Raw genomic sequence first — 10,716 nt, 5'->3', positions numbered from 1 at the left:
GTTTCTGTTATAATGTTCTATTGGACTCACCCAAGCGCTTAGTCCAGTGTCCTGCACATAGTAAGTGCTCGATAAATACGATGGTCTGACTGTTAATTCTGTTAAAGGTGTGTTTTGTGTGAAAGTTTGCTGTGGCTTTAAAAGTTGTGCTTGTTATCCATTCTACATTCTGTTCACTCAGTTCATGCAATCATATTTATCGAATGTTTACTACGTGCAGGGCACTGTACTAAGTGCTTGGAAGAGTACAATATAACAAGAAACAGGCACATTCCTGTCGCAATGAGCTTTCAGTGTAGAGGGGAAAATGCCCCTTTTCCTTCACCTGGGTCCTTCAGGGAGAAGCAGCGTTGCCTAATGGATAGAGTCTGGGAGTCAGAGGGACCTGGATTCTAATCTCAGCTCTGTCACTTGTCCACTCCGTGACCTTGGGCAAGTCACTTTACTTCTCTGGGCCTCAGTTCCCTCATCTGGAAAATCAGGATTAAGACTGTGAACCCTATGAGCTTCTAGACTGTGAGCTCGTTTTGGCCGGGAGCGTATCTATTTATTGTTTTATTGTACTCTCCCGAGTGCTAAGTACAGTGCTTGGCATATAGTAAGCACTCCATAAATTTGATTGAATGAATGGCTGAACGAATGAAGATGGGCTGTGTCCAACCTGATTATATTGTATCTACCCCAGCGCTTACTTCAGTGCCTGGCACAAAGTAAGCGCTTAAAAATACCGTAGAGAAGAAGAATTAGAAAAAAGGGAGGGAGGAGGAAGAGTTTAGTGAGTTTCACCCCGAGCTGACCAGGTCCTGTTTCGCATCTGTTCTTAAATATCTACATCCTCATTCGTCTTGGCCCTGGAGTTTTACAAGCAAGAGAAACCTTGTTCTCGGGAAACCCCTATGAGGCCGAAACACTGTTTTTATGCCTGTTGGAAATGACAGAGAGAAGTTCCAGCCGCGTGCTTTTCACGTTTTTTTTTTTTGTCCCCTGAGGTTTCTTGTATTTGCCACAGCGAGACAATCAGGCAGATTTCCTCCAGTTTTCTCATCAGTGGCTGACAATCTCGGCTAGCCTCTTCTCTTCCCCACCAGCCCTAAGGGCTCCGAGGTTAACTGCAGTCGCTCCTGTCTCCATGAGGCCTTTTCACCGCCGGATGGCTTCTCCGGCTTGAATCTCATTCGAATACTCTTCTAGTCCTGGCTCTGCCTCTTGTCTTTTGGGTAGCCTTGAGCAAGTCACTTCTGGCTCCCAGACCCGATCTCCTTCTACCAGTCCAAGCTGCTTTTCTTTGGAACTCTCCCAAGCACTTAGTGCAGTGTTCTGCACACAGTAAGCTCTTAATAAATATGGTTGTTTCTGGGCAATACCCATTGCAGTGTTCTGTCCCACTGCCCTCACCATCTTCTCCCTTCTGATTTCCAGGATGACTCAGGGCAGAGAAGGAATTTGTTCCTCAGAGAACTTTTCCTTACTGGGAATGACTGAAATTCCCTCCCATGAAAGAAGGGAGTGAAATGCAGCAGGATGACGGTGATCCCCATTTGTCCAACCTAATTGACATGTATCTACCCTAGTACTTAGACCAGGGTTTAACACATAGCGCTTGACAAGATACCATAAAAAAATGAGTTGGTAGATACCTTCACTGCCCACGGTGAGCTTACAGGCTAGAGTTTATAGTCTAGAAGAAGAATTTTACAATAGGCAGCTACCTTGCAGTTCTAGGTGTGATATTTATTACATGTATTCTGTAAGCTGACCATCCCTAAGTGCTAGGAAATACAAAATAAGCAATTCAGGCCATCTTTGTCGCACAAATAATACCAATTTTGCTATTAAGCAACTTCTCTGTGAAAATCCTGGAGTAAATTCACTAACATCAGAAACAGAGATGAAAAGCAGTGTGGTTAGAGCCAGGGCCTGGGAGTCAGAAGGACCTGGGTTCTGATCCCGGCTCCGCCACTTGTCTGCTGTGTGACTTTGGCCAAGTCACTTCACTCCTCTGGGCCTCTGTTACCTCATCTATAAAATGGGGATGAAGGTGATGAACCTCATGTGGGACAGGGACTGTGTCCAACCTGATTAGCTCGTATCTATCCCGGCACTTAAAACGGTGCCTGGCACATAGTAAGCTTTTAACAAATGCGATTAAAAACCAAGCAGTACAAAAAAGGGTCAGTCGTAGTCCAGACCCAACTTGGGGCTCACAGTGTAAGGGGAAGGGAGAAGAGATATTTAATCCCTAGTTTACTGTTTAGGAAACAGAGTTTCAGAGGAGTTAAGAGGCCTTGCTATGGGCAGGGAATGTGGCTACCCACTTTATTATATGGTACTCTCCCAAGTGTTTAGTACAGTGCTCTTCATGCAGTGTTCTGTATTCAGTAAGCCTTCAATAAATGCGATTGATTGATTGCTTTGCCAAAGGAATCGTGCCTGCTATCTCTATTTCTCTTACCCTGGTAATCGTATTTAATGAAAATGATAATTAATCGTATTTAATGAAAACAACATGTGCAAAGCACTGTACTAAGTGCTTGGGAGCTTATAACAGAACAATATAACAGATACATGCCCAGCCCACAATGAGCCTAGAGGGGGAGACTGACATTAATAGAAATAAATAAAATGACAGATATGGTCATAAGTGCCATGGGGCTTACTCTAGTCTAACTAAAGATGGGATGGTTTAGAGGGTTGGGGTCCAGGAATTTTCAGGGAAACAGTTGAGTCACTTCTCCCCTCTGTCAACCTCAAGGCATCAGGTGGGTTTTGACGTCAGGAGGGAGCACTCTAGAGCCAACGGAGATGAGAGTCACTTTAAGGAGAAGCTGAGAGGGTCTATTTGAAGATTAGGAGGCTTGGGAGCCATGCTGAGATTGCTTCTGATGATCTCTGTAATGGTCTCCTGGGGTGATTTTGGCAATGGCTGAAGTAATTTCATAAGTACGTGGGCCATAATTGGTCTAGCAATGCAAGAGTCTTACTGAGGCTACTTGAGAGAGAGAAAGAGAGAAGAAAAGAATCTGGTGGACATTTGCTGCAGTTTAGGCAATGTCCTGAGAACATCTTCATTTCCTCCACCTTAACTTGGATTTTTAAATTCATTCAATTGCTTTATTGAACGCTTACCATGTGCAGGGCACTGTACTAAGCACTTGGGAGAGTACAATGCAATAATAAATGGACACATTCCCTGCCCAAAACAAGCTTTCAGTCTCGAGGACTTAACCGTGTAGTTTAACTGTACACTCCCAAGCACTTAGTACATAATAATGGCTATAATAATAGCTGTGGTATTTTTTAAGTGCTTACCATGTGCAAGGCACTGTTCTAAGAGCTGGGGTGGGTACAAGCAAATCGGGTTGGACGCAGTCCTGTCCTAATGTGGGCCTCACAGTCTCATCCCCATTTTACAGATGAGGGAACTGAGGCACAGAGAAGTGCAGAGACCTGCCCAAGGACACACAACAGACACGTGGAGCTGGGATTAGAACCCGTGTCTTTCTGATTCCTAGGCCTGTGCTCTATCCACTATTCAGTACTGCTTAGTTTGGTACTCTGAACCTGGTAAGCACTCAATAAATGCAGTGATTGATTTAGTTGTGTTTTATTCCTTAAAAGAGAAATTCTAATTAAAATGTAAACTTGTGGCTGTAAATTCTCCGTTCCGGCTCTATTTTGTAGAGCAGATTTCCCAGTGTTATAATTCTGTCAGGCAGTGATTACAGTGGTATCTAGTAAGCATTTACTATATGCCAAGCACTATACTAAGCACTCAGGTACCATACAATCCATTTAAATAAGCCCCTCTATCGCTTGAGTTCACAGTCAAAGAGGCGAAGGGAGAACATGTATTTCATCCCCATTTTACAGGTGAGGAAACTGAGGCTCAGAGAAATGAAGTGACTTGCCCAAGGAGACACAGCAAACAGGTGTGGACCTGGAATTAGAATCCAGGCCCCTGCTCTTTCAACTAGGCCACAGGGCTTCTCAATTGACCTCTTCAGCCTTAAGTGTCCTCCCAGGTGAACTTTACAGCCAATGATGTCTTCTTTAATTTTGGAGGACAGCTTTACATATGATTTTGTTTTTATGATGTATCTTGATCTTCACCCAGCCCTTATCTCGTTGATCTTTATGCCTCATCACTTGAATCTTTTAGAGAACTGACATTTTATCCTCCGTTGGCAGCTAAAAGCTTTTTGGAGTTTTGGGGTTTTGTTTTTTTATACGGTATTTGTTAAGCACTTAGTGTCAAGCACTGGGGTAGACCCAAGTTAATTAGGTTGGGCACAGTCCATGTCCCACATGGGCAGAGCCGCAATTAGGGAGCGTTCTGTTATAACTGACTCTCCCAAGCATTCGGTATAGTGCTTTGTACAGAATAAGTGCTCAATAAATATGATTTCTGGCTCTCTGATCCATGCGCTTTCCATTAGACCACACTGCTTCCTGAAGAGAAGCAGCATGGCCTAGTGGCAAGAGCACGGGCTTTGGAGTCAGAGAACGTGGGTTCTAATCCTGGCTCTGCCACTTGTCTGCCATATGACTTCGGGCAAGTCGCTTCACTTCTCTGGGCCTCAGTTACCTCATCTGTAAAATGGAGATTAAGACCGTGAGCCCCACGTGAGACAATCTGATTGCCTATCTACCCCCAGTGCTTGGAACAGTGCTTGGTACGTACTAAATGCTTAATAAGTACCATAATAATAATAATAAAGACTGTAAGCCCGTAAAATGGCAGGGACTGTCTCTATCTGTTGCCAACGTGTTCATTCCAAGCGCTTAGTACAGTGCTCTGCACATAGTAAGCACTCAATAAATACTATTGAATAAATTAATGAAGAGGCAGTTGGGGGAGTTAAGAGGTTTGTTAGGGGAAGGCTTCTTGGTGGAGATGTGACTCAGAAGGCCTTTGAAGATGGGGAGAACTGTGGCCTGCTAAATGTGATGGTGGGGAACTGGAGCCGTGGAGATGGTGAACAAGAGGCTGGTGATGGGTGAGATGGAAGCGAGGTAGAGTATGTAGAATGGCTTGAGAGGAGAGAGAAGAAGAGGCAGGGAGAGAGAGCCGATTGAGTGTCCTAAAGCTAATGATGAGTTAGTGTGGGTGAGGCAGAGAGGAATGGATAATCACTGGAGGATTTTGAGGTGTGGGCAGATGTGTGCACAACCTGTCTGCTGTGTGACCTTGAGCAAGTCACTTCACTTCTCTTTGCCTCAGTGCCCTCAGCTGTAAAATGGAGATTAAGACTGTGAGCCCTATGTGGGACAGGGACTGTGACCAACCCGATTATCTCAAAAATCCCCCAGCGCTTAGTACAGTGCCTGGCACGTAGCCAGTCCTTAACAAATACCATAAAGAATGATGATGCCAAAAAAAAAAAAGAACAAATTTCAGAAAAATGATCGGAGGACCAGAGCAAAGTATGGAGTGGAAAGGGGAGAGATTGGAGGCAGGGAGATCACGGTGGAGGCCGGCACAGTGTTCGGGCCACAACAGTGCTTAGTAGAGTGCCTGCTACTTAGTAAGTGCTTAACAAATGCCATAGAAAATAAAGCTTGGGCTTGGCTGCCCCCTCTCCACTCTCTCCACAGTCCTGACACTGGCAGATCTGTCGGTGATCTCTTGTGGCCTGGTGGGGAAACCCGACCCTGAGGACATGGTATGTTTCATTTTGCTCTGCGTCCACCGGTATCCTCTTGTGGCCTCGAGGGAGAACTGCCCCAGGGAACTACTTGATATGCTGCATTTGGTCAGCATCTGCTGGTGCCCCTTCGTGGTCTGGATGGGAGAACTGACCCAGAGGACTTGGTGTGTTCCATTTTGCTATGTGTCTGTCGATGCCCACTTGTGGTCCAGAGGGGAGAATCGATCCAGGGGACTTGGTATGCTCCATTTTGCTTCCTCCGGTCCAGCGGGTACTTCTTGTGGCCTGGAGGGAGAACTGCCCCAGGGAACTACTTGGTATACTTCATTTGGTCAGCGTCCAGCCACATCCTCTCCTGGTCCGGAAGGGAGAACTGGCCCAGGGGACTTGGTATGTTGCATTCTGCTATGTGACGATCAATGCCGAATTGTGGTCTGGCGAGGAAAATCGATCCAGAGAACTTGATATGCTCCATTTTACTGTGCATACACCGGTGCCCTCTTGTGGATTGGAGAGGAGGACCGACCCAGAGGACTTAATAGTAATTGTGGTATTTAAGCGCTTACTAGGTGGCAAGCACTGTTCTGAGCGCTGGGATAGACACAAGGTAATCAGGTTGCACACAGTCCCTGTCCCACATGAGGCTCACACTCTTCATCCCCATATTACAGATGAGGTAAAGTGAGGTGCAGAGAAGTGACTTGACTTGCCCAAATTCACACAGCAGACAAGGGGCAGAGCCGGGATTAGAACCCAGGCCCTCCTGACTTCCAGGCCCATACTCTATCCGCTAGCCCACGCTGCTTCTGCTGTGAGCCCTTTGACAGCTAGGGACTTGGTCCAATTTTCAACTGTGTATTTCCTTTTTTCTCAGTACCTAGTCTAGTTCCACACTAGGTATGTAATAAATATTACTATTACTGCTATTGTCCTCTTCCTCCTCCTCCTATTTCTAGAGCGAACCGACAATGCAGAAAATGTGACTCGGTGAGGTCAGGAGTTTCAAATGGCATTTTTATTCTTCGAAATATTTGCTGGCTGGGGCGGGGGGTCTGATTTTGGCCCATTGTGTTCAGAGCTGGTGTACTGAGGCGGGGGGGACAACTAACAACTGTAATTACGCCTGGAATGTGAACTTTGGTTTCTCTTAAGTGATCTTGAAATAGGCCCCTTCCAATTGCTAGCCCCTGCAGACATGCACGCCCATACATGCACACAAGAGTGCCTCGATTTGCTTGTATGTCTGTGTGTTTTGTTTTTTTTTATGGTATTTACTAAGCACTTACTATGTGCTAGACACTGTATTAAGCGTGAGGGCGGAATCAAGCAAATCAGGTTGGAAACAGTTCAGGGGGCTCAGTCTTCATCCCCTTTAACAGATGATGGAACTGAGGCTGAGAGAAGCGAAATGACTGCCCAAGGTCACACACAGCAGACAAGGGGAGGAGCAGGGATTAGAACCCAGGACCTGCGGTCTCCCAGGCCCCGGCTCTCTCCACTAGGCCCTGCTTCTCTCCTGGCCCTCACTGCCTTTCCAGCAGGACCCAGTGGAATCCTGAACTCATAAACTATTGTTTACAGTGGAACGCCTCGCTCGATTCGCTTGTGTCTAAAACCTGGAACTATGCAGCTCGTGTAAACTGACCGGACTGCCCAGCTCTGTATGTAATGATCGCCTAAAAATAGTTTAAATGAAGGAGCCCCAGACCCAAATGATCAGGGGAGAGTCTTGCCGGAACCTGGAGCGTTCTGTGAGGTGGCTGGTTAAAGGGACGGTATTCACGCCTCAACTGGAACTCTGCAGAAATTAATGACGTTTCAAGGAAATATGGGATGGAGTTCCTAAAAAAGACACCAATAATTCTCCCGTGTCCATTGGTCCACGATGTGGAAGCAAAATCCAAATGGACAGGCTCTCCCTTGAGGCTGTGAGCCGTTGTCGGCAGGGAGTGTGTTGTGTTGCAGTACGGGTGATTATTGTGGCATTTGCTAAGTGCTTACTATGTGCCAGGCACTGTACTAAGCGCTGGGGTGGATACAAGCAAATTGGGTCGAACACAGCACCTGCCCTGCATCGGGCTCACAGCCTCAATCCCCATTTTACGGATGAGGTAACCGAGGCCCAGAGAAGTGTAGTGACTTGCCCAGGGTCACACAGAAGAGAAGTGGTAGAGCTGGGATTAGAACGCACAACCGTCTGACTCTCAGGCCCCTCCTTTATCCACTACGCCGTGCTGCTAATAACTGTGGCGTTTGTTATGCGCTTACTATGTGCCAGGCACCTTACTAAACGCTGAGATGGATACAGGCAAATGGGGTTGGATACAGTCCCTGTCCCACATGGGGCTCACTGTCTTAATCCCCGTTTTACAGATGAGGGAACTGAGGTACAAGTAAGTGAAGAGATCCACAGCAGACAAGTGGCAGAGCCGAGATTAGAACCCAGGTCCTTCTGACTCCCAGGCCCTTGCTCTACCCACTAAACAGTGCTCTGCAAACGGTAAGCACTCAATAAATAAGATTGACTGATGGACTGAGTCCTCTCTGGCTATTTTATAGCTTCTACACCCTCTTAGATGTCAAAATCCTGATTTTCCTAGTGGGACATCTCTTACTGGACACAGATGGGACATCTCTTACCGGACACAGAATCAGAATTGTAACTTCCTCCTTCAGCGACCAAGTGCTAAAAACGCTAGGGTGGTTCTGGCCATTTTTTAAAAACCAAATCTTCTAGACCAGAGATGGTTGACTGCTTTAGTGACACTTCCCTTCCTACTTAAAACCTCGGGTTTCGTTAGCTCATGTCCTCTTATTAATCCTATTTAAGCGACTTTCCCAAGGTTACCCAGCAGGAAAGCGGTGGAGCTGGGATTAGAACTCAAGTCCCCTGACTCTCGGGCCTGTGTCCCTTCCTCTTGGCCTCTGTTATTTCACCCCAGTTCCTCTCCCCCAACAGGAGAAAGCGCCAGGACCTTGTATTTTCAGTTGGGGAATCACCCCCACTTTTATCTGAGGAAGTGCCACCTATGCAAGAGGTTTCTGGGAATTTCACTGTCAGGGGGAACAAAAATCACCAGCCAATTTCTATCCCGTTCTCCCCAGCCCTAGGGTTAGGGGTCAGATTCTGCGGGGAAAATCGTCCCACAACACCAGAACCAAAAACCCGGCCGTTCTTGAATACAGGACCCAAGGGATGAATGACATATTCTTCACAGTTTAATTTGAAAGACGGAAGGCTTTATGGTTGGCATCTCGAGGCACTGCAGTTTGGAACTTGGTTTATTTTCCATCACTGAACCAAGCCTGCTCTCTATCTCGCTGGAAAGTTCATAAACCAAACATTATTTTAAGAGCCTAAGAGCCCCCCCCCCCCATAAAACCCACACTCCAGCCGACAGCACAAGGGCTTATGCTCCCAAATTCTCTGTCAGCCCATATCTTGGCGTTCCTAAAAAGGCAGAAACATTTTACCAGCATAGATCTTGCATTCTGCATCCTAAGGGGCAGTAGCATTGTTTATTCTTTACAAAGTCACTTACTTGGAGCATGTCAAGGCTAAAACTTGGCAATGACTCTCCCTCCCTTCAAAGTCTTATTGAAGGTCCATCTCCTCCAAGAGGCCTTCCCTGACTAAGCCCCTCCTTTCCTCTTCTCCCAATCCCTTCTGCATTGCCCTGATTTGTTCCCTTTATTCATCCCGTCTCCCAGCCCCACAGCTCTTATGTCCATATCTGTAACTTGTTTACTTCTATTAGTGTCTGTCTCCCACTCTAGACTGTAAGCTCATTATGGGCAGGGAATGTGTCTGTTTACTGTTGTATTGTACTCTCCCAAGCGCTTAGTACAGTGCTCTGCCCACAGTAAGTGCTCAATAAATATGAGTGAATGAATGAATCAAACACTCTTAAGAGATGATGTACAGTAAGTAGTATTCAATAAGGAGACACATTCCTTGCCTACAACAAGCTTATGGTCTAGGGAACTAAAGTAACTGAACAGAATAGCAACTAAATAGGAAATGTCAGAGGAAAAGGTTTAAATGAAGATCATTCTTTTGATTACCTTAATGAGATGGTGCTGAAGGCTTAAGCCTAAGAAGAGCGCTTTATATTGAAAGTGAATTCCTGCCTTAATATTATCATTGAAAAACCAGTCCAGGAAGCGAGGAAAAATATGCATTTACTTTGGATTAAGAGGGCTTGGTGCTGTGAATAAGAACACATCACTAGCGATTGATTGATCACTGGCGTTGATTGAGCACTTTACTGGCCTTTGTATTTGTTAAGCACTTACTTTATTCCAGGCACTGTTCTAAGCGCTGGGGTAGATACAAGAGAATCAGGTCAGTCACGGTCCCTGTCCCACGTGGGGCTCAGAGTCTTAATCCCCATTTTCCAGATAAAGGAACTGAGGTGCAGAGAGGGAAGTGACTTGCCTGAGATCACACGGCAGACAAGCGGTGGAGTTGAGATTTGAACCCAGGTCCTTCTGACTCCTAGGCCCAGGCTCTATCCACTAGGTCAGTCGTAAGCACTTGGGAGAGGACAATATAACAGAGTGGGTCATACACCCACAAGGAGCTTCCAGTCTAGACGGCAAAGGACAATATTTGCACGATTGCAGTGTGGGATGACTGGCGTGACAATCACATGACATTCTCTCTGACCATGCTTAAACCCAAGGATTAGATCATATTGACAGGGTCATCTTCAAATAGTATTTATATTTATATAAATATATCCATATATATGTGCAAAGATTGTGTATCTGTACTGATCGAGAACTAGGTAGATCAAGCAATCCATCAGTGGCATTTATTGAGCACTTACTGTGTGTGGAACACTGTACTAAGCACTTGGGAAAGTAAAAATAATAATTTTGGTATTTAAGTGCTTACTGTGTGCCAGGCACTGTACAATAAAAACAAATTTGTTGTTGAATTTTACTTTCCAAGCACTTAGTACAGTGCTCTGCACACAGTAAGTGCTCAAAAAATACCATTGAAGGAATGAATGAATGAACAGAGTTGGCAGTGACATTCCCTGTCCACAGAAAGCTTACAGTC

The sequence above is a fragment of the Ornithorhynchus anatinus genome, chromosome 13 (assembly GCF_004115215.2).
Source record: "Ornithorhynchus anatinus isolate Pmale09 chromosome 13, mOrnAna1.pri.v4, whole genome shotgun sequence".
Lineage (NCBI taxonomy): Eukaryota > Metazoa > Chordata > Mammalia > Monotremata > Ornithorhynchidae > Ornithorhynchus > Ornithorhynchus anatinus.
The sequence above is the reverse complement of the archived record's forward strand: the minus strand, read 5'-3'. Positions refer to the sequence as shown.